This window comes from Falco peregrinus, chromosome 5 (genome assembly GCF_023634155.1).
Source record: "Falco peregrinus isolate bFalPer1 chromosome 5, bFalPer1.pri, whole genome shotgun sequence".
Lineage (NCBI taxonomy): Eukaryota > Metazoa > Chordata > Aves > Falconiformes > Falconidae > Falco > Falco peregrinus.
Window position 1 is genome coordinate 68,291,522 of NC_073725.1, and position 25,615 is coordinate 68,317,136.

A 25,615-nucleotide genomic window follows, 5' to 3' on the forward strand; every position below is an offset into this window, starting at 1 on the left:
GGGTAATGCTGATACCCACCTGTCAACAGTTTTCCTGACATGATACCTTCAAGAACATGCTGCCTGCCACCACCAGGATTTAACAGGCTTGATGCCCTGCTTGAAGCCTTTTTTACAGAAAGTCCCATTGTCTCTGGAGAGGATAAAAGTGACATGTTAGAAATAAGAAGCAAACAAACATGCTTTCCCTTTCCCAGTCTTTGCTGCTTCTCTAAACGTTTGCCTATCCTTGGGACCCTGCCCCTTTTTTTTTTTTTTTTTAGCACTTTGAAATTATTTTCTAGATTGCATTTTCACAGGTCTGTAAAACCACCCGGAACATACAAACTTCTGTGATAATTTCTATCATATAGACAGACAAGTAAGAAATTACCTTTGCTACTTTACCACCAAAACAGACGCACCCCTCCCAAGACAACCACAAACAAAACAACCCTTTAACCTGCACTTGATAATAAACAGAGCTTCCTAGGGATGAATGTCAAGTGAATGAAGAATTCGGTTCAGAGCTTCTTTCTAAAAATGTTAAAGATCTGAGACAACTGAGTGCATGCAGGATTTTACAGCTGCCTGGTAATCTTCTTAACTGCAGTAATCATACAAGAAATTCTCCCTCAAAAGCACAGAGAATAGCAGAATATATCACCTCTGTCATTTAGATTTAAGTCTGTGGGGATCTCCATGGATATTTCTGTTATTTACTGGCATTTCTCTGTCACTCACATACTGCAGTTTTATGGGCACAGGCAGGAGTAGAACATTTTTCCCCACCTCTTATCACATTTTTTATTTTGGTGGTAGGATTCTAGCACTACTCTCTGAATATTAAATACAAACCCACTGAAACTGCACTTGGAGCTTACAATGAAGTCTGATATTTATTCCTTCATCATTTCTAATCTGAGACATAAAACATGTTGTTCAGGATAACTACCCATGACAGTAACAACTGTTTTGCATTCAGGAATTTCTCACCAGAATGTACTTTTGCAAGATGCACATACTTACTCTTTATAAAAATTTTGCCAACCCGTTGAGTAATGTACAACAGCTATTTTAAAAGCTCCCAGCAATGTTACAATGTTATTTAAGACAGGAAGGAAATGCAACATCTACTTTAAGCTGCAAAGGCTTCTAGGAACACACAACTGAAAACCTCACAAATTTAACTAGAACATGATTCATTCACATACAGTGACAAGACAGCATTTTTATCATAATGGATATGACTTCATTTTACAGCTCATAAGATATAGCAATCATCGTCTAGCAAAGAATTTCTTACAGCAGTTTTTCTGAGTCCATAGTGCACCCAGGTATGTTCTCTTTAAGATCATTACTACCTCCTGCAGCACCCACCTACTCCCTGGTATTCAATCACCTGCTTGTGCCATCACAGGCTTTTCCAGGCAAAAATAATTCTTACACTTGCTTTTTTTTTTTTCTCGTCTTTCCTTTTTATCTGCTTTTGCTTACATGAGAATGGAAAAAATAAAAACTAATCTAATTGGAAATGCTGTACTTGAAGATTCAATTTAGATATCAAATCTTAATGTACAATTTCATAACTAAAAGCAAAGTAGTATTTTCAGGAATTCATGAAATAACAACAACAGAAGCAATCTGAATGTTTCGTCACCTGGCACAGCAATCAATATTTACCCACAGAAAAAAAGCCTGACTAATACAAAATCTTGCATTAAAGCCTACAATTGTATATTTGAAAAATCAGAGTAAGGTAATTATGCATGAAATAAAACAGCATGGAATAAGTTCAACAGTTAGATCAAGCACTGTTGAAAAATCACTTTGCAAATATGTTAAAAACCATGATAAGAATGTCTGAAATCAAAAGCCTCACACAGCAATTTATCTTGCAAGATGTTAACGTCTTCTACATGGTCATGTAAAACAGGTTGTGCATCCAGTAGCCCTCCAGGTATATTTTCAGAGATAGGTGTAGCTCTGCTTCTGGTTTCATCACCTTCTCTTCCACAAGTTTGTTGCATGTTCCCTCTGTTTTTATTAGCCTGTGAATGAAGAAAACTGGATTAGTAGCCAAATTCTTTAATATTTAAGAAGACATCCTTAATACTATTTAAGTTAAAAATTCTTCATACTGTTGTCAGTTGTTTGTCACCATAAAATCTTGCCCCATTTGTTCTGTTCCTTGTCATTATAGCAATTATTATAGCAGCTGACAGTAGTGGATTAAATTTATTACTGAGATTTGTACCTCTAATGCAACACAGAAGCAAAGGCTATGCTAAAAATTTTGTTTTGTTAAGCAAAAGCTTCTGCTTGAGTATCTCTCACATTCAGACTGCCACAACGTCCAACAGGTAACATTAAAAAGTTACTCTTTGCAAAGACTGGATCCCTCCAAAGACAGGGAATTATTCCAATGGTAAGAAGTCTTTCAAAAGAAAAGGCAATTTGAGACTGCTAAAATTTTTGTGCTCTGCAAATTTGACTGTAATTATTTCTTTGATGATGGTTTTTATATCAACTACAAAAACTGTAGTTAGGCCTGAAAGATTTTAAGCTTTTTTATCACAAGCTGACATGAACATCTGTATGATGTTACACACCAGACACTGGCATCTTCAGTATTCTAGAACATTTCTGAATAGGTTATAGCTCACACCACCTCTTCCTTTTTCATCCTCAGCATCCCTTCTCTGCAAGCAGTTCCCAAAGTCAGCTGCTTCTAAACTTCTATTCAAACAACAGTTTTTAGGCTCAACAAACGACAATGAACAGTGCAGATCAACTTCTGATCTCACCGACAAAACAGACTTTTTTTTTTTTAAGTGATGTCTTTGTTAATTGTAACATCACTTCCACATGAGTTTAGAGAAGAATGTTATAGAAAACATTTTTCAAATGGTTAGGTTTCTCAGCATAGATTACAATTTTAGGGGAGGGCCATTTGGCAAAGCTGAGCAACACACCTAGTTATCCCAAGTTTGTTCACGTAGCATGTATTTCTACTGCAATTTTTCTTTCAGAAATGTTTCTGAAAGATCTTTTACTTGCTGTACACACTTCTAGAACATAAGCAAGCTCTGTCACGTTCATAACTCCATAAACGTATCCCACCTTCTGATGGCTCCCCGGATATGTGCCGCACATGCACCTGCTCCTGTGCAAGGGACGCACAGAGCTGACATTGAAGCTGGTTGTAAAGCCTGCCGAGCTCCTGTTTCCTTGGTTTCCTGTCTTCTGAACAACGTCTTTCTTTTTGTGCTTTTGTCATTCTAAGTGCTTCTGGTAAGTCTGCAATCAGACAGGGCAACATATTCATTTCCCTTTCAATGATGGCACTGTTTTTCTACTAAAACACTAAATGTCCTCTGAAAATAAATGGAAAATTTCCCGAAACACTCAAATTAAAAACAAAAAAAAAATGCCCTTTGGAGTCCCGTTCAAACCTGCAATGTATAAAAAGCTCACAAGCACTAACAGTTTGATGAATTTCTCCTTTGCTACCTTGCACTAGTGTAAGCACTCACACACAACCTATTCATTTTAGGCTTCCTATACAGTCAGCCCAGGCTTGGCTGCAAGATCTACATCTGGCCAAATGTATGTATGTGATTAGCTTTTTGTTGACTGTAGAGCAAACCTAATGTAGCTGGTTTACATACAGGTGACAATATTGTAGGCATATGCACTTGGTAAGATACACGTCACCTCCCAAAACAGAAAGACCTAAGGACCCTTCTGCCCCAGGACCTGTTTGTCGTTTAAGTTTTCAGTAAGGCACTGAGAATCGTAACCAACACAGATGTGAGTTCAGAGAGGCCAGGCAGTTACAGGTGGATCACATGCCTGCTTCTGAAAAAAATCCGGAGGAGTTTTACGTGGTGTAACTACTTGGATGTTAAGTATATGCTTGTAAGACATCGTTAGCTCTCTGCAAACGTCACTAAGGAACAGATCTCTCTTTTCTTCCACCATAACAAGTGAGCTGTCATTTGGGTAGCAAACTGAGAACGCAACACAGGTGAGGGGGAAAATCCCCTCTCAAGTTTTGTTTCTCACAGTGGAATTCAGTTCCACACTTCCCTCCACAGGAGCAGCTGACCCCAATTCCAGACATTATTGGACACAGCAACAACCAGCTGCAGGACAGAAGGAACCCCAGAAGATGTATTCCCAAACTTTCATATAAATTAAGAAGTTAGGAAAGAGATGTTTAGCACATCGATATAAATTTCTCTTAAAACAGAAGGAGGTTATCTAACAAAAATCATAAGAATTCAAGTGAAGAAATACAAAGCTATATAAATGAAAAGTTTGAAACGACACAGATTCACTCCAGTAGGCAGAGAAAACTCCATTTATCATCAAAATATTTGCTTTTTATCTGGAGAAGAAAGCTTTTTTCCTTACTAAAATAAATATGAGAAGAAAAAAATAAGGGTTAACAAAATGTCATGTTTTAGCACTTCTTACTTCCTCAACAAGACAAAGTTATCCAGTAATTTCAGTTACAAATATACTGCTCACCATCTTATGCTTTTCAGATATACACATGTCCAGGAGCTTGAAGAACATATTTTTAGAGTCTCTCAGTGTTCCTATTTAAACCTCCTCCCCTGTCCCCTCCATAAAAACCAATGATAAGTAAACTAATCTACATCACCCATTAAAACATTAGAATAATAATTCTGTAACAGTTTCAGATTTCTCAAATTGCTACAGAAATATCACTTTTTCTAGCATAATTTAAGTGAATTAATGAAGAGCATCGATAATCCACAGTTCACATCATCATATCCTCACAAAAAACAGATATGGAAAAATACTGCTCATACATTCATGATTATGAAGTACAGTGTTATGTTTTCCAGTTACAAAGACACAAAAGAAAGAAGTGAAAATCATTTTGTTGATTTCTTATTTCCAGTTTCAGAACATGCATTAAACACAACCTATGTATGAGAACTGAATGCCTGATATGAAACAAATATTTGAGCAAGAAGGTAAAATTCACAAGAGTAATTTCATACTGAAGATAATATTCTCTTTTTCTTAGTGGAGAGAGAGGCTTCTCCAGAAAGCGATTTGAGCAGGAAGCTCATCTCCTTCTGTGACTACAGGAACTAGTGCCCTTAGTTTTTTTAAGTGTCCTATTTGAGAACCACCTACCTGTGCTGCAAGAACTTTGAAATAAAACATATACGTACACGAGACATGGACGTTGGATTCCCGCAGCATTCCCTTGGTGGGCAGTACGAATCCCTGGCAGCATGCTGCAGCTGAGTAGTCTGGCACGAGCTGGTGTAACTGCTAGCTCTCCATGGTTGCTTGCAGATGTTTGTTGTTCATAACTGTAATTATCCTGTGTACAGAATTCCAAGACAAACCCAAAAAGATTAATAAAACAGACTGTACTGAAAAATAACTGGTTTTAAATGACTGACACAGCAGACAATTCACAGATTTAATTTCTCAACGTCTGGCTCAAATAGCAGATAATGAGATTGTTTATAGAAAAAATGCCTAATGACATTTTCATGGAATTGGCAGGGAATGACTTGGGAGCAGGAAGCAAGCTAATTGTGCTTACTCCAGGAGAGCTCAGCTGGAGGTGCAGGGAAAACAGCAGGAATCATTGACAATAACTCTGGACAAGAAGGCAGTTGTAATTTATTCCCATGAGAGGTCCATCCCAATTCCAAATGGTGCTCAGTTTGAGTCACCCCAAAATTAGGGTATGTTGCAAATTTCTAAAGCGAGATACAAGACTTCATTAAAACATAAAATTGAATGTTATTGCTAGTATGAGAGATACCAACTCAAAATAGATATCCTTGCAATGGAAGGGGTGAGGGCAGGGCAGGGGGGGAAAGTATAAGATTTTTTTATTTTGACTTTCTAGAAATACCTACATCTGGAACACTGTTAAATAAGAGATATGTCTTACCATTCAAAAGAAGCAGATAACAGGCTGCAGTCTAGAAGCATTTCTCTGAAATTCACCAGAAAGTCAAAGCTGATTCACTAACGGCAATACCCAGAGATACTTATTAAGGACTGAAACACATCGTATGTGGGAAAAGAGTACATCCCTCAAGAAATGGGGGTCTTGTATCCACACAACGTGCAACAACTTAAATCATCCAGTTACCCTGACAGCTGCCTAGGGGCTGCAGACTTCACACCGATGGCAGATCAAACCAAATGCCCTGGCACCTTGAATATCTGCTGGCCACCAGCCAGAGGACACACAAGTCATCAAGAAATTCTGTCTGTTCTCAGGTGGTCTGAGAGAAACGGGCATCTCTGGAAGGTAACTCACCGTGGCTATTGCTTTCTGTTGCCTACAGAGGGAGTCCAGACCAGTTTACACTGGAGGCAGAGACAGCTTCAGCAAAACGAAGCCCACAGAGAAGAAAAGTAATGCAATAGTGATAAAGCAACCATGTGAAGTCGGTCAAAAAGTTACTGTCTGGCAATAAGCACATTCAGGTCTAGCCCTCACGGTATTCTGTCTCCAGTGGTGCCTGCTTCATGCCACTTCAGATTCTGTAAACATCTAGTGTCTGCTTTAAATCATCTCTCCCAGGCTGAAAGGTGCCAGCCCGCTCGGCCGTCCTCGCTATGGAAGCTATGCTCTGCTTTTGATCACCTCTGTCACTAGCCTCAGCCCTTCCCAAGTCCTACCGTATCCTCTCCAAGGCAAGAAGAGCAGAGCATGCCATCCGTATCCCAAGCACAGGCAAACCACTGTCATTCTAGAATGTTTTCTGTCCTCTGTTTTTGTTCTTAATGTCCAAGATTTGATCAGCTACTGCTCAGCACAATTGTAAATTCCAGAATTTTGCTCCTGAGTAGTGACAGCCAGCACAGTTCCTCATATTGTGGAAAAGCTAAGACAGTTTTCCCCCAGGTTTTATTTTTGAACATTAACTGTTCAGTCATGCATAAAGTCTTCCTATAGTTCCTCATGTTCTGCCCTACATAACATTAGATTATACAGCCTCATGGGCCATCTTTTTTTTTCCAGACAATGAATATACTGACCCACACTTTACTCTGCAAAGTTTAAAAACACACTGCATGGCTGCTGATGCACTATACTGTAGTATAATCTAGTATAATCTGGCACAAAACATCTCACACAAGAGAGGAATTTCAACATGCAACAAACCAGAAAAAACCCAAATCTCTTAAGTCTCCAAATTTCACTGCAGTTCTAACTGATATTAATGCATAGAGGCAATTGTGCACTGGATCTCAGCACCTCTTACAGCTAGGAAATTAAGATTCAATTATTATCATACTTATTAGAGAACTGTTAAGTGATACAGGTATTCTGAGAAAAAAATACCTACGAATCTGTTTTCCTAACAGCCCAATAAAGCTATGGGAGTTCCACATCTTCAGCACCAGAAGGAATTTCTCCCTATATGAACCACACAGTTTATTCCAAGAGCTAATCTGGTGGCCCCCATAATTCTCACCCTCATCTATACTACAGCAGGTATAGCCGGCATTTCAAACAACTGAAAGCCATAACATTTCTAGCTTAAAAAGCTTACTGACAATCTTGGTTTGGACTAAGAATAAAAAAGGCAGTTATATTTAGGTCATCATGTCTACAGACTTGCTATCACTGGTATTAAATGTGGACCAGTAAAAGAGTTGCCACTGTGATCAAAGAGGGCTTATAAATGAGAAAACTGTTTTATTATGGGAGGTGGATCACGGTCCTGTTCTCCCTCTGTCCTCTGCAGAAAGGCTCGTCACTTCTGTTACCATGGAGCGCCTAGCAGGGATTATCAGTATTTTCTACTCAAGCACAAATGTATCTACATTTGACTTGACTTCCTTGGCAGCTCACAGGACTCCTTCCTCCTCCAACCACCCTATCCCGCCCTGGGCAAAAATTTGATACGCGCCCCTACAAAAACACCCTTTCAGTTAAGAAAAATGCCTAAACTATCTTCCTTTTGTTTTACTTCTTGTTATAACTTCACACTGTCATCATCGTGACAAAAGATGAACTAGGTCATAAATAAGCATATCAAATGCTAATGACTGAATGAGCTGGAGATGTTACTGCACACTTGGTATGGAGGGTCAGTCTAGGAAGTTTTCTACACTCCCAAAGCTTCACAAGTTCACGTTTTTTCTTCAAGATGTCAGATCTGCTCCTTTATCAGAGCTACCAATCTGCACTCAGTGCAGATAAACCTCACTTTTTCAGAAGAATAAAACACTGATGTATCCATACAGACCAAAAGGTGCTGATGAATCTATTTATCCTTGACGCCAAAGCAGAAGTATACCTATAAAAATAATCACAAGCTCCCGTGAGCTCCACTGTCTGCTGAAGTGTTCTCAGTACATAGATTAAAAAAATAAATCAGAGCAACTCCCTAGTTAAGCAAACTCCCAACCAGCCTACTTGTTCAAAGCCACAAGTCTGAATAAAAAAATAAAATCTGGTTTTTTTCCTTGGAAAGCATTAGCGATGTATGTCTATAATAAATCACATGAGATGTAAAGCCAATGACTCACTTTAAATGACATCTTTAAAGCATGAGAACAGAATACTCGACTGAGACAAAAGTCCCTAGGAAATGCTGATATCAGCTGCACTTTGCTCTCTGGTAGCAGTCTCAGCAAGTAAGGAACAATAAAATGATTCTGGCAAACTACCGCAGAAACCATACCACAGAGATTATATGATTTTAGTCTGAATTTCTGTGTTATATACGCTCATTTTACAGTTACAAAAAAGCTCTTTCAGGAACAGGCCTGCAAATTCAACCTGAAGTCTCAAAACTAAATACGGCAGATTTAAGCAAAACAAACATGTCAGCAAAACACGTTCTGATGGCCAGAGAAAAGTAACCTCTTGGGACGTAGTAATCGTTTCTGTTGATAAATCACAGTGGTTAGTTCAATACATTCCAAAACAGACACTTTGCTGATGGGTAATAAAAACCTGCACAATCTTCATAATTTGATACTGTGCCAAAACAGGGAATTCCTAATGTAATTCACCCAGAGCCCTCACTGCCTACAAGCCCCATCCCCCCCACCCTTTTTTTTTTCTTTTTTAACACAGTACTGTTCTTAAAAGATGTTTTAGAGTATTATCTTAGAGGCAGTTAACCAGCAAACATAAAAAGCACTGAGTGCATAAGCTTTACCCATAAAGTTGGGACAAAATCAAACTTGATCCCTACCAGGTAGATCCTAAAGCCTGAAGCATCACGATTTCACAGGAGAGAGACTTACTTTCTTCAGAAGCTTACTGCCCATCCAGTTCAAACTATCCTGAATCTTTTCTCACATGATATCATAGAGGCAGTAGAAGTAACACCTACATCTACTGCTGAACTGACTAAAATAGGAGAGGTCACATTAGAACACAGGAGACCATAGTTACAGGACAATTAGCAAGTCATGTACACATACTACAGGAAACTCAAGCAGGGTTGTGGGAGGGAGGATGGGAAGAGACCTTTCAATATCAATACTGGGACGTATCAATATCATCTGAAGGCCACGCTTGATATGCCTGGAGCTGTTCTGAATTGGTTTTGGTCACACCTGACTGAGTGCTCACACATGACCATGATGGCTGATCCTGAATTTATACTCGGTATGAATTTTCCCCAGACCAGTTTTGACTACAGTGTTCTTCAGCATCTCTAAGCTGTTCTTGGGAGAAATTTCTGAAAGACAAGGCTTAGTTGTTGTTACTGCGCTGATGATACGTATCTCCTGTCAGTTGTAATACTCAAGATACTCAGGATTAAACAACTAGAATTTCTGAAGTTAAACCCTTTAAAAGGCACAAATAAAGTGGATCTGTGTGAGGAGACACCCTTAGACATCCCACCTATTCAGAAAAGCGTTCAGCATGTAAACATATACAAAGTGTAATGTTGGAAATGGGAAAAAACCCCCAACCACTAATGGTCAGACATCAGCCAGCGCTTTGATCAGTTGACTGACAGACAATCCCTGAAAACAGATCTTGTACTTCATCGTGTAATATATTAAGCTAAAGGATTATCTAAAGCACTTACCTTGAAAACTCTGTATGTTTGGAGATAAAAACAGATCAAGACTACATGTTGCTTCACTATTTGCTGCAAATTGGTATGCTTAGCACAACAATTACATTATCCTTTTCAGCTAGGATTCTGATCTAATTTGACACTCAAGCTTTCTCCAAACTTTGCTGCCCTGCACAGACTCATGTTACAACACCACAAGACTCAGTAGAGCTTTGCTGTTTCAAACTTTCAAACATTTTTAGGTATGGTCACACCTTCCTCCACAATGCCCTGGTGTGAGGAATTCTTTTTGTTGATGTAAGTGAAGTTTGTGGAGATTGTGTGATTAATGTATGTTTTGATGATAATGAGACTTTAAAAAGTAGATCTTAGAATTCTGAAATACATCCTTGAAGTATGAAGACACTCAAAGTCTGATAACACAGTAATCCTGTGGTGCTTTATGGCTTCTATGGTGGTGATAAGAGACACTTGAGGCTTGTGCAGGTGCCATAAACGTTCAAGCCAAATAATTACTTCATAAACCCCAGGAGACTCCTTAAGCATTATGGTGTTCACATTGCCATATTTTCTGTATTTAAGACCATCAACAATACATGCTTTGGAAACCACAAACCTCTGGCAGCAAAACCAAACCATTCATGTCAAATGTATTAAAAACGCATTAAAACACAGACTACTCTGTAACTGTTGTTGGTCCAAACAATCTTAGTGCCAAGTTTGGCAGCAGTATCAATGGCCTTACCATTACTGATGCATGCAAACTAAATCTGTGGCTTCAATAAGGCAGTTAACGTCACTGTAGACACTTGAGCCGCCTAAGAACAGGTCAGTAAATCTACTTCCACATACTCATTTTTGTGGCAATAAATAATTGATCTCAAGACTAACAAGCCACTCTCAAACAACTATTTTTAAAGCACACATCAGGCTCTTCATAACTCCCTACTACTAGCTCATATGTGGGCTTCTGAGTGGTAGGTAGGTTTTGCCAAACATTCCGAAGTACAGAAAACCTGGGCATTTTCCCCAAGTCTCTGAGGAAACAAAAACAAAACCAAATTTCAAACAGTGTGCTTTTTGGATTTTTGGATTTATGGGTTTTACTGTTGCTTAACATTATCTTGATATTTCAAGGACTGGAAGATTATGAGAAATGTAATTAATATTATCTTACGGACAGTTGGACAAAGTATTTTTCACACCAAGCTGTGACTACAAAATGTAGTCAGTCAGTAAGCAAAGTTTAGCCTGTCTTTCTAGGCTAAACAAGGTTACAGCATGCAATGAGACCTCATGCCCCTGGCCAGAACTAGTAAGTAATATGCAGAAGTAGTGATTTACGCTACTACAAGAAAAAAAAAAGTATTTTTTTTCTCCTATACACAGAGACATAAGCTTCTATATTACTTTGCTCCTATACACCAGAGATATAGGCAAATGAAAGTATGCTGCCAGCAGTCCCTGAAAGTTGTTATGATTTAAGAAGGGATCAGAAATGCCAACACTGAAATGCATAACCAGATTTGCCAAGTGCTTCCCAGCCATTTACTTCCCTGTTTAGTCTGAGATACGTAGCAAAACTGAAGATTATAAAAATGGTTATCAAAATTTTCTATCGCAGTTAAAATCTAGATGTTAACAGCTCACTGGATAAATAGATTATACTACAAATAATTATACTACAAAATCACAAATGGTATAAAAACACGCACAACCACAAGCTTCATAAATGATGAGCTTGGTATAAAGATGACTAATGGCAATCAGAAAAGCTTCCATCTTGCTTCCTTTCATTTTGTTGTTTGACTGTGGAGGTCTATTATCCACTACTAAATTTTAAAGGATATTATTTCCAAAACTAGGCTAATAGTGTGACCACCGCACAACAAGTATGGGGGAAAGAACGCCTACAAAGGATATTAATACGTAAAGGAAAAGGGAAATCAAGGGCAAGAGAAAAATCAGCTTCAGTAGCAACTTATAATAACCTCAAATTTAAATTGAATTAAAACTTATCCACATCTACCCACAAATGATTAAGTGTTGCTGGTTTAATTAGTGAAGCTTGGTGCAGAGAAACCTGAACCAACATGTTCACCAGGCAACATGCCTGCTATTGACTGAAAATGCTTGCTCTGCTTCAGAGCTCAACACAGCGACTTCCACTGCTTTCTGCACTGACCCGGGAGAGGCTAGAGAAGTTCTCCTACAATTCACTGAAAATTTAAAGACGTGATCTTACTGCAGCACAAGGAAGAGACAAACATGCTCCCAGTGACATAGTTCACCTCACAAGTGAAATGACAGCATGGAGAGAATGAAAAAGAGTGGTTATAACTAACCACAAAGAAGGTAACATGGGAGTGAAATAACAGGTACGACTGCGTCCTTCCACAGACAACCAGGACAAGGTGCACCTGAAGAGGACAAACCCCTCCGAACAAGTGGATATCACCAGACCAGGTCACTGGGAAGGAAATTATCCTCAGCTACAAAGACAAAACCACCATTCAAGAACTGAATACCAGAAAAAGTGAGAAGAACACAAGGGAACATCAAGGAAAGAAAAACCAGAAAGCATTATTCAGAAGGATGCTCGCAGTGGAGCAGTGCAGGAACCCTGTGGCTCGCGAGGTTGCGCTAAGTCTGGCTAACAAGGTCACGGGACGGAGCCACAAACCCAAGGATGAGCAAGCGGGTGCGCTCGGTAAGCAAAGCCTTGGAGCCACGGCACGAAGAGGCAAGGGGGGAAGCCAGAAGATAATGGAAGTCCACGGGCTGAGACCCCGAGGAGAAAAAGCCAGAGGAGAGGGGGAAGGGGGTGGCCTGTGAATGGTGATTTAAAGAATCAGTCACCAATATTCGAGTGAACGGAGGTTATCTTTATTCAGCAGCACTGGGTGCATGGGGGATTGCTCCACCAAACCTGAAGTGACGAACTATCTCATATTCATACAATAAACCAATGAATATTCAATTAACGCCTATACATTAACCCACCTACTCTTGCTTTGTATGTTAATTAGCTTATCAGTCCTTCGCGCTTGCACAAATTCTTTTAAGAATTGTGGGCAGGGGTCTCCGGGACGTGGGCAGGGGTCTCTGGGAGGAAGGCCGTAGTCTTCCTCATGGTGTACTTCTCACCCTTTGCCTGGAATGGGATGGTCTTGCAAGGTTGCAGTGTTCTTATTGGTCTGAGCTAATTTATGTCCTTGTCAACTATCTGTCTCTTATTCTTGTTGCTTTTAGTTGCTCCCTCTAGATAACTTATAAACAGGTCCCTTGTTAGAGAAAGTTAGAGAAACAGCCCCCTTCTTTCATTAGTTATTTCATTATTTCTTTCAAACTATATGGTTACATGACCTAATTACTATACCTACATTCTTTGAGTAAATATATTTACACTTAACTGATTGTCCCTCTTCCATACAATTTCTTCCTATCATTAGGACCAGGTGTCTTTTTAAAGATAACAGAAATCCGAAGCCTCGGTAATTAGTACATTCTTTATGTCACCAATTCCAAGAATTTAGTGCATCCTCAAAGTCAGTAATGAGGGTCTCTGAATGTTTATCAACTCTTAAGACAAACGAAAGCACAGGCACTTTGTTCCTTAAATAAATTGTACATAGTTCATTATTCAATGGCAAGGGGAGGTCAGAGGGCAAAGGAGGAAAAGAAATAAAGCCACTGAGGACCCCAGGGAGGGTGGGCTGAACAGGAGCCAGAGCACCCTTCGGGAGAGATGCTTAGGGAGAATAATGAGGGAAGCGGGAAGCTCCCGGACGCTTCAAACACCTGCAGCACAGCCCCCCACCCAAGAAACGAGGCCCTGTGCAGAACAGCAAGGCAGATCCCAGGGAGGGGAGAGGGTGGGGGGCGCCCCCAGGCCAGGCCGCCTGTGAGGGAAGGAGCCCGCCGGCGCACGGCCGCCATTTTACCCACCCTGGCAGGGCGGGGGAGCGAGGCGGGGCGGGGACCCCGGGAGGGGCGGGGACCCCGGGGGGGGCGGGGACCCCGGGGGGGGCGGGGACCCCGGGGGGCGGGGATCCTGGGGGGCGGGGATCCTGGGGGGCGGGGATCGCCCGTAGGGCGGAGCGGAGATCAGTCCCGCCCCACCGGTACCTGCCCCGTGGCTGCTGGCCGCCATTTTACAGGAGCCCCGGGGATGAGGAGGGGGGGGGGGGCGCTGCTCCGGGGGGGCCGCCCTGGAAGCCCCGTAAACATAATCCAGTGTTATGAAACTAGAGTTTTTTCATAACAACATAAACCCGGGGAAATTAATGAAAAGAGCTGCCCCCTCTCGTGACCCAACCCTGGCAGCCGTGGCCGTAACTGCGGCCTTGCGGCAGTCGCTTTGGCAGATCCCGCTGCGCGTTCTGCGCTGATACGTGGCTCCACGCATGGCCCTGTTCGCAGGGAACTTTCTTCATTTTTCCAACCTACCTCAAGAACAGCCTGGCTGAAGGAACCTGATGTCATTTATGTTGTGTCATCGTACGACAATTTCACTGGGAGACTTGGCTTCGCACTTCCAGAATTCCACGTTGCCACGAAACCTTCAGACTGATGCATTTTCCTACTGAACTGAAACGTTGCGACAATAAATATATTTCAGCAAAATGAGATCATCCCTATAAAAACTGGCATGCAGTTTAATAGGATAATACTTTATAATTGCCAGTCGCAGTTTTAAATACCATGGTGTTTATGGTGATAAATGAAACTGTGAGATTGCAAATGTGCCGTTACAAGATAAAGGCATCAGAGCTTCTGTGCAGTGTTGGCTTGTGCCCATGGCCTCGATTTTTGGAGATCCCAGACCCATCTTAGGCCCAAGAATGGGATCGCTAAATTAAAACCTGAACGACACAAGGAAAATACAAAATCCACAGTAAAAGAAAGCTGCTATTGATGTGAATGACAAAATTGTGCTGTTGTGGCTGCCATACCTAACAGCATAAGCAAGTAACAGATGCACAAACATCTTTAATGTTTTATGAGGCCTTGAAATGTATTTCCAGACCTGTCAGGCTTGGGAGTTTACATGAGAGGATTCCCCATCTGGCACTGAAAGCTATGACAAAGGAAAAAAGAAAATGGCAACGTTTTTAACATCTCTCTTAATTATTAACCTCCTTGATAGACTCTTCATTTAATGATACTGACCATTATGTTTTCTTTGATACAGTGCCCTTCGGACTATGGCAGAGACTGGGCTGTTTCCTGGTCATAATGTATAAATTAGGAGCCCATACATAATGGCCCAGGATAACAGGACCACTTGAAGGGTTTTCTCAAATGGGTTACTGGGCAGATAAACCAGATACCAGCAGTGCAACAATGTTGGGAATTCCATATACAAGGCCTTGCTAGAGGCCATGACAAGATAGGTAGAGGAAGGATATTTGCATTTTCATTGTGTGATTTTCCATGTGTTCCAGTGTAATTCGTACTAGGTACAGAGTATTTTCAGACACATGTATGTAAAGAAATGGCAAAGAACACATACTCGTATAAATGGTTTTGCAGCTATATTGCAAGTTTCTATCCCTCAGGTGGGATTTCACTGTTCTAGTCTAGAGGAAGGTGCATTCATTTGATTTTCAGTTATGTTATGCAACTAAGTAAAACTCAACTTACGATGTGTCTGTGAATGAAAAATAACACGACACATTTTAGTGCAGCCATACTCTGAAATTTTGGCCAAAGCTGAGTACCTTGAGAGGTATACAGGATTTACAGACTTGCAAGCTTACAAGTATGTCACACACTAAACGTACTTCTTTGTACCACGGGTATTATTGCAGAATACTGTGTTAATGACAAAAAGATAGCTATTTCTTACAGAATAGTAGAAGTTTATATTCACAGACCCCTCCTGTGCAGTTCAGGTGTAAAGGGATGCCCTTGGCTACCAAACAATTGCTGGCAGTGGACAGAGGGAAAACTCTTGACCAGCAGATCCCTTAAGGTCACTGCAGAAGGACTTGGCAGAGCATAGAGCAGCGCTGACCACCATAGCTTCTCCTGCAGATCATCACTCGTATCTTGTTTACACGGGAACGATTTAGTCTGTCAGCCAGTGGGCAAGCATTCCTTTGCACTGTTTCTTGGGGAGGTTCCCCTACCGGCACCCACGGAAAGGGAGGCCCTTGGCTAACAGGCTGGCACCAACCACAAACACGCTAGAACCTGGGGCTGTCCTGCTGCACCTGCTGCTCAAGTCTAACTTTTGCTACAGGGAAAAACTTCTATTTCACCTTCCACAACAGCGGTATGGGGGGACTCGTGCCCAGGGTTCGATGCAGACAAGGCCCACGCTCTCCTCCTGCTCCTTCCCATGGCTTCAGCAGGCCCGCGGCACAGGCCGAGGCTGGGGGAGCACCAGCGCTGCTCCTGGCCGCTCCCGAGGCCCTGAGCCCTCCCGGTGGGGACCGTTCAGGTCACGCTGTCCCCGCCACCAACCGCCCCGCCGGGAGCGCCCCTCAGGCCCGCTGAGGGAGCAGCCCGGCGCAGGCCCCCTGCTCACCCGCAGAGGCGGCAGCCTGGAGACCCGCGGCCTCGCTGCCGGCCGAGGGGGCGCAGGCGGTGGATGGCCCTGCCACCGCGGCGGCCGGCGCGGCCCCAGGGGCGGCTGAAGCGGTGGGGCCAGGGGCGGCGAGGCCGGGGGCGGCGGGACCGGCCCGACGCGCCAGGCCGCCGGCGCCGCACGCGCAGCGCCCCTCCCCTCGGCGCGCCCGCCAGAGGCCGCCCCCGGCCGGCGCGGGACGGACGGGCCAACGGGCCAACGGGGCGCGGGGCACGTGCGCGCGACAGCCAACGGGGCTCGGTGGGCGGGGCGGGGGCGTGGCCGCGGCGCTGCGAGCGGCTTGTTGTGCGCGCTGCGGAGCCGTTACCCTCCCGCTGCCCAGGCCCTACCGAGCCGGCGACAGGTGAGGCCGCGCCGCCGCGGGCGGCGGGGTGGGGCCCGCGGAGCCCCTGGCGGCTGCTGTGAGGCCGGCGCGGGCGGGAGTGGGCGGTGGGGGCTGCGGCCGCGAGGCCGCGGCCTGGGCCTGCAGGGGGAGAGCTGGGGCCTGCGGGGGGAGGGGCCAGCCGGCGGGGAGCGCGGGCCTGGGGCGGCGGGCTGGGCCGCGGCCTGCGGGCCGGGGCGGGCGTGCGGGGCCGCGCGGGCCGGCGGGAGGCGGGCGGGGCGCGGGCGGCGGAGCAGGGCCCTTAGGCCTCCGCGCTGGCAGGCGAGAAGGCCGCGGGTCCGGCCGCCTGGGGCTGCGGCGCAGGGAGCTGGCCCGGGGCGGCAGATGCGCGGCCGGGGCCCGCACCGCGCCGCGGGGCCTTGCTCCCGTTGCCTCCTCGCGTGTTTATTTCGCTTGTGTCCGCACGGGCGCAGCTTTTGAATCTCCCACCTCCGCTCAGAGTGGCGCGTCTTTACTGACTGGCAGTACCCGAGGGTGGGCTTCCTACTGCGGCCAGTGCGTGTTAGTGGCCGTGCAGCTCTGGGCCTGCCCGGGGCAGGGCTCGGCACCGCTGTGCTAAATGTTTCTGGCCGGAAGAAATCACGACTAAAGTAGCAGCCCACTATTGTTAGTACTCGTGGGAGGCTTTTCAAAGTAGAGTGAATCCCTTTTTGGGGGATTGGAAGAGGCGAGAATGTGTCCTGGGCTGTTCCGTGGGAGGCCGTGGGTGAGGAATGCATCTGGAGGTGGCCGGGATGAAGGGCCGCTGGCTCTGGGGGAATAGTTGGGTGGAAGCGTGTGCTGGTTCCCATGTTCTGTAACGCTGGGGAGCAGAGGAGCGTTATCTGTTGGACGGAGGCTCATATCTGAGACTTGCTGAGAAGGGAGGCATGTTTTAGTGTGTGAAGGACTTTTGCTGGGACGTCTGATCCACTTAATGAGGCATCTGTGGAAAAATAGAGGAGGAAAGAAATGAGAAGGGTAGAGATGCGTTCGCTTCATTAATGCTTCTTGTTGACATTTGATGACTTTTTGTGGTCTCTGTATTTCTGTTCCTTTTTCATTTTATGCCTTGGATGTGGATGTTAGCTGTTGGAATCGCTCAGCGCTTACCTCTTTACCGGCCTGCTGTTCCCCAGTACTCGTGTCTTAACTACTTTTCTTTCTAGATCTGTGTGGACAGAGATCTCTGACTTGTGCATCTTTCTTTAAAACTGGGGTGATGCATATGTTCCAGAGGCTTTATGAAGCCAGTATGGTTGATAGGATTTCTTAGATTTCTGTTGACTCTTGGGTTATGTCGGTGTTGTATGATAGATAATAAAGTCTAGATTCCTTAGCTTGTAAGTCTGTGCAGCATGATACGTACGCTGTGATTGTCCTAGTCCTTGCTCTGAAGCAGTGTAACTGTATTTGTATAATGATGCACATGAGTCTGTGATTTCATGATTCAAGGTGTTCAGCAATGCTGAGTTACAGAACTATGACCTGCACTTGCAGTAGGCTGTCCCCTTGGCTTGACTGGAGTATGACCGGGAACATCTTAAGCTGATACAGTTGTTACGTATATTATGTAGTGAGTTTATAGCCTTAGTTATTTAGCCCTGATGTGGGCGGTTCTGCAGCACCAGATAAATGTGGTTATACTGCTTTCCTACATAAGTTGTCTCATGCAGCACCAGGTTTGTTGGAGCAACAGTAGTTGTAAGCACAGTCTAAATGGAAAACACTGTGTATAGCATCTTTCTTAATTGTGTCGGAACGTAGCCAGTGTCTAGCACTGATACTAGCTTACCATGAAATGTGCCCTGTGCTCTTAATTAAAACATTCTGTTTTCTGTTTGCTGGTTCTTGGATGTTCTGTCACTTTTCTTCCTGAGAAAACCCATCCTTGTCTTGACCTGTCAGCGATGGGTCATTCTACTTTCAGAATCCCTTTCTTTAAGTTGTTGTGCCAGCCTGCTTTCTTTACTGAAGCTTTGGTCTCTGCCTTGTTTCTTGCTTGTTACGAGCCCTCTGTGAATTGATTACAGTAAAATGTTATTAGATGTTGCACTGACTACGTCTTGTGGATGAGCTATCTGTGAAGGTGGTAGACTTTGAGTTACAGGAAGCTCAAGCTTGCTGTATTTGCAGACTTCAAAAAGAGAAGCTGTTCTTTTTGCACTTCTGAGTACTTCAGAAAAAGCATGGAAGGCAGCTGCAGGAGATTCCCACAAATGTAAACATTTAGGAAGAATGACATAGCTCAGCAAATGAGATGTGTTAAATTTTGCTTTCTATTGGAAATTGATCAGGGCACCTTTTTTTGATGTGCAGTTCTGTAATCTAGGCACCTGCAAACTTCAAACTACTGGCCTAAATGATTCATTTGATTATACAACCTTGTTATATGTAGGTGATGTATGCAAAAATAGATTTTAAGCTTCTTTTTGTTTTGTTTTTTTTTTGGGAGGTAGGGTGGAAATAAGCTATGCTGAGAAGGCAGAGGTGTTCTTCATGTGTATGGCTTTGCGCTTTTTTTTAATATTACTAGCAGTGGCATAGTAAGTATGAAGTATAATTTTCCTCTCATCTACTACTTCCATGGCCTCCTTGTAGGAGTGCAGTAGCAAGTTGTGATGTCTCATCAAGCCTTCAGAGATGGATTTCCAGCTACTTCTTTTATGCTGGTGAACAAGTTGGACGCTGTCTCCTCTTGTTACTTCACTTGCCTTCCTGTCTCATCAAAGTGAAAGTACCAGCTGCTAATCCTAGGATGCATCAATGTGTGGGGCAGCTGTTGTCAGAATGTCTGGAATTCACAGTTCTTGTGTCCACTTCTTCTCACCTCCTGGAAGTGTCCTGTGCATAGGAAAGGGGTTGTTCCCCCACAGCAACCGTTCTGTCTCCAGATGCTTTTACTGTAGGTGAAAAAAATTGCCAGAGACATTGCTGGACAGTCTGACACTGTCTAGAACGAGGAAGATAACTTCTTTCTTTTTATATATATATCTGTTTATCATAAATCTGTCCTTTTTTAAATACCTGCACGGAAGGTGAGATAGTGTCAGCTGCATAAAGTTGTCCAGCTGTCTCTTCTCAGCCCAAGAACTCTGTTAACTGTCAGTGTCTTTGACCCAGGGACAAAACAACTGTGGAAGCTGTTGATGTGAAACTCAGAGCAGAGCCTCCTCTCTCTGTCAAGGCCAACTATTAACCTTGGAAGACGAGGAAATCTCGGATCTAGCTGCAGGTGCTTAGTATTTCAGCTGTGTAGTTTCCAATTGCCCTTGTACATATCGAGCAGAGATGATGTTGGAAGGCCCTGATCCTCCCGTTCATGTTACAGCAGCAGCGGATGGTAATTATGGCCCGTCTGTATCTGATTTCTGACAGCATCCTAGCTGATTAATTCTGTTCCTATGAATTGAGTATAGGTCATCAGACTGATGGTAAAATGAGGTCATTCCTCTGAAGAATGCAGCTTATTTTTTGGCCTCAGATACTTCTGTCTCTGAATGGCAATATAAGCGTTGACAAAAACATTCACCTTGACGATGTAATTACGTGAACATGGATAAAAACAACTAAGAGAAGCATTTAAAAGCTTTTTAGACAAATCTGCTTGTTAAAGAATATGTAAAGCTAATTCCTTATGAAATACTAAAATTATGACAGTTGAAAATTGTTAGACCAGTAATACACTTAAAACTAGGCTTATGCCTGATGTTATAAAACAAAAATAAAGGAGCTTAAAATATGTTGTAGTAAGAAACATTGGATTAGCATATGGAAATAAAGTTTGTGGAAATGCAGTAGTAGATTTTAGTAATGGCCACCTCCGGTACAGAGATATTTTTATTGTCTGAACTGACAGTATGACAAAATGTTAGAATCTCAAATTTAGTCCAGCTAAGGAGAAAAAGGGCAGTGTCTTAATTCAAGGTTCGCAAAGGGGGAAAGGAATCAATAAAAAGATGAGATCTATTAACTCTGAAAAATCTGAAGGACTGGCAAGCAGGAAGGATCTATTTGGTCTCCAGATTTACAAACAGAACTTAGACATTAGCATGGGAGGAACGTACAGGTACGTTAAGCAACTTGTGTGCCTTAACGCTTAAGAGTTTCAGTGTGAAAGGATCTTCGTGTCTAAAGACAAACTTTTTAAAGTGACCTTCGTTAGCATGTTTCAGTAGACTGAGCTAGTTTCACTCTTGAGGGGGAGTAGAGTACAAATGCCAAATTAATCAAATTGAATATTAAATTTAAATTTCTCTTGCTTGCTGATATAAGATACTGCAGCTGTGGGGTAGAGGAAGTCAGATGAGACAGCTACGGGGGAAAGAATACTGACCTTGTTGATCGCTGTGGGACAACAAAAAAAGAAATAGGGTAACTGTACATTTTGGGGGAAGGAATCTGTGATGCCTCGCTTTCTGCCTTTAAGTTTTCATATGTACCCAAACATTGTACTTGAAAGCTCAGGAAGATGGCTATTCCAGCAAAGTGTAAGATTCATGCTTATGAAATAGAGCAGCTGTCAATCAGCCTAAGCAAGTATAACAAGCAAGAAAAGGTGAGGTCAAGATTCTTCCTTTGTGGTCATGGACTTGCTTTTTGGAAACAGTATCAGGTATCACTTAAACATAGACATGCTACTTAGCACCAACATTTTTTTTATTTATAAGGAAAACTTAAGCATTATCACAGCCAAGTATACATTGAAATAATCTTAAGCGTGTAGCTCAGATCTGAGTTGAGGTTTTGAAGTATGTGGCCTATACTTTGCATGTACCTGCTAGGATAACCTTTTGTGTTAAACATTTTTTTCCCCCTCAGATGCTCTATAAATGTTATTTTTCAATTGAAGAGAGTATCTGTAGATTTGCTGATTTCCCCCCCTCTATTGGCTTTTGGTGTTTGGTTGAGATTAAAATCCTCTGCTATTTGAAGTAATGCTGTATGAATGCAGCATAGGTGAAATAGCAGTGGGTCTTGTGTTGTATTGTCATTGACCTGTAGTCTGTACGGATATTCATGGAGAGGTCTGTGCTTGTGGGGTGTAATGTGGAGAGCTGCTGGGAACATGAAAGGAGTTTGTGTAAAGAATAAAAGGGATTTTCTTGGAGATTATGGGGGAAGAATCTGTGGCATATGTAGAGAGGTCTGGATTAAGAAATTGAGATGTATTCTGGCTGTGGAGTACTGGGAAACTTTTTCTCTGTTTTCTGGGAGGTATGTGAATGTCTTGCTGCTGGAGCAGCTTCTGTGGTGAAACCTATTATTTTCCTTACAGCTATCGGTGATTTCTGAGAAGAAAACATGCTGGGTTTGTCCCCCTCTTCCTTCCCAGGTTCTGTCCCTTCTATGTCTTGATTAAACTCCGGTTTCTCAATCCTGTCTCGATAGCTGGCTGCAAAGCAAGTATTTGCATGGCAATACTATGTTGGATCATTCTTGAAAACTGTTTTCCTGGGACACTTAAAATTAGTGGAGACCCTGCAGGCCCTTCAGGCCCTTCTGTGTGTGTGTGGCGTTGCTTTTGGCATGTGGTCAGACCTGGACATCTCAGCACCTCTGCATCTGTCTTTTGCAGCTGTTTGGATTGGTTTGGCGCTTCCCTGGATGCAGTAGTGTCCTTTTTCTTCTATTTCAGGTGTGATCTCCAAGGAAGACTGCTCAGCAGCTTCACAATTGAGTGGTAGAGCAGTGTTCAACACAGATAGCCAAATTTGTGGTTTGCCTCCAAGTCAACCATGACTCGCTGGGGGGGGGGGGGCATGTGAACAAATATCATCCATGTGCTGAAGAAACAGGAGGAGGTGTCTTGTTTGTATAGCCCTGAAGGTCTACTTTGAAGCACCCTATCAAGATTCTTGAGGTCAGCCAGTGTATTTAAGAATAAACCCTTGAGACTGAAGTCCTGGTTGCTCAAGACAGCTCACCAGCAGAATTCTGCCGCTGTCACTTGTTTCAGTGCAGGATCCCTGTTCATATACCAGGATTAATCCCAGCAAGAGAATTCATCAGTGTAGGGACTCTGTGCGACACTGTCTGCTGAAGCATTTCCTGCATAGTGTGGCCCAGGTGATGCTAACTTGCATGTCATTGCAAAGAAAGACTGAGGTGTTGGGTCAGTAACCTGTGCCAGCAGCCTCTGTTCTGCTGTGGTCTGAGAACCCTACTGTGCTCTCTACGGCCCGTTCCCAGTGTTGAAGTTGCCACAAACTGTGCCACAATACTTTAATGCGCTCATCGGGCTCTCTTTGGCCAGGTGTCAGATACTGGTGTAGTCTTTGTGCTTCTGATATCAAAGACAAGAAATATGTTTGAGGTACCTCTGACCTTCTTGTCTTTGGTACAGCTGGTGTTAGTGCTCACCTGTGCCTCTGCAGTGCTACATGGCTTTCAGTGCCTGGAGAACTATATTGCGTGAGTGAGAATGGATCAGTTGCTGGAGTGATAAAACCTGCTCTTTGGATTTTAATGAAGGTGCTAATTGCTGGCATGAAAGAGCACAGAATTCATTGCTCCTGGAGAATTTCCTGTCTTAGTTCTGCAGTACCTGAAATGCTCACGTTATCATCTATCATCTGTTTAGGTGTCTGCATTCAAGTTTGTGCTCCTGGTAGTGGTCTACTGCCTTTGCACACCTGTGAACAAGGTGAAGGTATATTAAACCTCTTGTCTGAAGACAGTTATCTTTCTTGCCAGTGTTCCTGTTTCAGATTATCTCCTGAGACTTGTACAGGTCTTTCTTCTTAGCAAATGTGTCACAGTGGAAGACTTAGGTGCTGTATCCTGGAATTCTGGATGGAGATCCTGAGCATCGTTTGGCAAAAGCTTCTATTGGTCTGTGGACAGAACCATTTGTGTAATTTTTCTTTTAAACCTTCTGGGGTCTTTCGCACTTTTGTGAGAAGGTGATTGTCACGGTCAGTGCGAATTTCTGGAAAAAATACCTTGGAAATCTTTTCAGTGCAGTCCAGAGACCTGAGAACGCAGACCTGGCTGTTCGTGAATGAGCAATATTTGAGGCAGGTAGTAAAGTGCTGGGCCATGTGAATCTGAGCATCTCCAAAATTAAGGGAAGATCAAGGCACAGTACATATTCCTGTTGGTTGTTCTATGTCCTTGAGATCATAAATTTGAGAGCACCTTACACACAGAAAAAAAGAGAAGGCTGCCTTTTAAAACAAGCTGTTGCAGGGTTTGGTTGTTTTTTTTAAAAAAAATCATTTCAGGAACTGCAGTGCAATGGAACTTAGCCTTAAAATTTCCATTTTTGGGGATATAGAATTGAAAGCTTTCTTTTTTTATTTTTTTTTTTATTTTTTTTTTTGGAAAGGCTGTGAAGTATCCATCTCATTACAGATAGCTTTCCCAAATGGAGCTGGTAGGCCATCTTTCCATCCATCCTCGACCTTGATGAGGATATCGGTACATTAAGACTTCTGATTTATGTCTATGTGTGTTCACAAACATCAGTTAGTGAAGTTATAGATCCAAGTTGGTTCCTAGGCCTGGTTTTCAAGCCCGGAATATTTACTGATACAATTTGACCGTTCTCTCTTTGGTAAAGAAAGATCAGGAGATTCCCTCAACATATTTCAGCGACAGCAGAATAAAAAACTTGTTTTCTCATGTAGCATTTCTCATGTCATCCATACTGACCATCTCATACCACCTTTTCTTTTTGGAATTCTCTGCAGTATGCAAAGGTTAATGATTCTTCAGGGACACTTTTTATTCTTGCTGGTGTGGGAACTGTTCACCACCAGTGGAGGAAGTGGTTTCCCACAAACTTCCAGGATGGCTAGAAAGTGTTAGTCTGGCAGTAGATTGTGTAAGTGCTTGGTGAAAGATCAAGGAGAAAGAGGCATCTTCTTTATCAGCACTCTTCTCCTTTTCTTCTTTAAAGCACACAGAAGCGATAAAGACATAGTATTCCTGATAGCCCATGAAAGTGTTTGCCAGGCCTTTATGCAAGGGCATCCCATAATTTTTTTCCTAATGTCTGAAGAAAAGTAGATGGAAAGCTTCCTTCACAGTTCTAATTGCTTCTGAATCAGCAATGCCCTAGGCACCCCTTGTTTATCATGGGGAGATATAGATGGTAAGTCTTGCAGACAGTGGGATTAGAGACTGTGGTAAAACGATTTAAAGTTGATGACCGTTTGCCAAACTCCTGTCAGTTTTGTTTGATGCCACACACAAGTCTGGTAGCTTGCCATCTTGGTGTGCTGAGGAGTTTTCTATGCTTGGTATCTAGCTGTGGTGCCACCTTTTTAGGCAGCAGATACACCTTGGAGGATAAGGAAATACTTTATTTTTTTTTAAAAAAAAAGGTTTTGGTAAGTGTTAAAGTATATAGTAACTTCTTAAACTTGGCAGGAGGAGAATTGTTGCAGCGGGAAGGATTTGTATCATCACGGGCAGATTGGGTTAAAGTGAAAGGAACTTGAACTTTTGTCTCATAAAGCTGGAAAAATCTCAGCACTTCTGCCTTTGCTTACTAAATACTCTAATTGTACTGTACAACTTCCATACGTGTCAACACATTGGTGTGTTGTGCTTGTAGGGCTTGAATTTTATGCCAGACAGGCAAGCAAAGCTGCCTTCCATTAA

General features: G+C 42.9%; 2 protein-coding genes across 10 annotated transcripts in view; one reads left to right on the forward strand and one right to left on the reverse strand.

The window, feature by feature from the left end:
- The window catches only part of MATK (megakaryocyte-associated tyrosine kinase), a 31,197-nt gene extending 14,452 nt beyond the window's left edge, over nucleotides 1-16,745 (reverse strand). For 5 of the 8 annotated variants that reach the window (XM_055806150.1, XM_055806149.1, XM_055806147.1 and 2 more), the window contains exons 1-6: nucleotides 16,316-16,744; nucleotides 14,499-14,639; nucleotides 5,196-5,350; nucleotides 3,103-3,279; nucleotides 1,862-2,030; nucleotides 20-133 (exon numbers count right to left, since the gene is read on the reverse strand). The gene's annotated coding sequence lies outside the window, so the exon portion shown is untranslated. Of the gene's footprint in view, nucleotides 1-19; nucleotides 134-1,861; nucleotides 2,031-3,102; nucleotides 3,280-5,195; nucleotides 5,351-14,498; nucleotides 14,640-16,315 lie in introns of all 8 variants that reach the window. The other 3 variants (XM_055806152.1, XM_055806151.1, XM_027791608.2) reach the window with 3 other exon arrangements.
- Nucleotides 16,746-16,892: 147 nt separating this feature from the next.
- The window catches only part of ELAVL1 (ELAV like RNA binding protein 1), a 58,914-nt gene continuing 50,191 nt past the window's right edge, over nucleotides 16,893-25,615 (forward strand). For both annotated transcript variants that reach the window (XM_055805690.1, XM_055805691.1), the window contains exon 1: nucleotides 16,893-16,987. The gene's annotated coding sequence lies outside the window, so the exon portion shown is untranslated. The remainder of the gene's footprint in view (nucleotides 16,988-25,615) is intronic.